At 50.2% G+C, this 983-nt stretch overlaps 2 protein-coding genes across 9 annotated transcripts in view; one reads left to right on the top strand and one right to left on the bottom strand.

The window, feature by feature from the left end:
• LOC106884493 (U3 small nucleolar RNA-associated protein 14 homolog A) overlaps positions 1 to 983 on the top strand; it is a 283,035-nt gene that overhangs the window by 129,172 nt on the left and 152,880 nt on the right. The window lies entirely within an intron of this gene.
• Positions 1 to 983, bottom strand: part of LOC106877675 (uncharacterized) — a 104,136-nt gene that overhangs the window by 17,511 nt on the left and 85,642 nt on the right. The gene's annotated exons all lie outside the window — the stretch shown is intronic.

Here is a 983-nt window from a genome sequence, read left to right as displayed (position 1 = left end):
GAAAACAACTGCCACATTCTAGGGAGAAAAACTAGAAGTGGTTGATAGCTTCCGCTATCTTGGTGACCAAATTAGCAGTGGGGGTGAAAGTGTAGCTGCTAGAATTAGAATAGCTTGGGCAAAGTTCAGAGAGCTCTTACCTCTGCTGGCGACAAAGGGTCTCTCTCTCAGAGTAAAAGGCAGATTGTATGACGCATGTGTACGAACAGCTGTGCTTCATGGCAGTGAAACATGGGCCGTGACTGCTGAGGACATGCGTAGGCTCACAAGGAATGAAGCCAGTATGCACCAATGGATGTGTAATGTCAGTGTGCATACTAGACAGAGTATCCGTACCGTGAGAGAAAAGTTGAACTTACGAAGCATCAGTTGTGGTGTGCAAGAGAGACGATTGCGCTGGTATGGTCATGGATGAGGATAGCTGTGCGAAAAAGTACCACACCTTAGCAGTTGAGGGAACCTGCGGAAGAGGTAGGCCCAGGAAGACCTGGGATGAGGTGGTGAGGCATGACCTTTGAACATTGGGCCTCACCGAGGCGATGACTTCTGACCGAGACCTTTGGAAATATGCTGTGCGTGAGAAGACCCGGCAAGCCAAGTGAGACCTAAATCTATAGCCTCAGCCAGTCCACTTATGCGTACCTTCCTTCATTGGACACCAAACCAAAATGGAAACTAAACTCCACTTGCAAAGACCTGTTGAGGCAAGTGAAATCGAAATCGAGTTAAATTCGACAACTGGCACCCATGCCAACGCCGTCTCCTTCATTGGACACGAAACTCAGCTTGCGAAAACTTATTGGGGCAAGCGAAATCGAAATCGTGATGGCACCTGTGCCCAGCGTCGCCTTTCTGGCACTTGTGCCCACAGCATGTGTATGGACCTTCGAGTGGGATCGTTGCCGGTGCCCCTGGACTGGCTCTTGTGCGGGTGGCACATAAAATACACCATTGAGCGTGGCCGTTGCCAGTACCGCCTGACT

The sequence above is a fragment of the Octopus bimaculoides genome, chromosome 21 (assembly GCF_001194135.2).
Source record: "Octopus bimaculoides isolate UCB-OBI-ISO-001 chromosome 21, ASM119413v2, whole genome shotgun sequence".
Lineage (NCBI taxonomy): Eukaryota > Metazoa > Mollusca > Cephalopoda > Octopoda > Octopodidae > Octopus > Octopus bimaculoides.
This window is presented reverse-complemented; position numbering and strand designations above follow the sequence as displayed.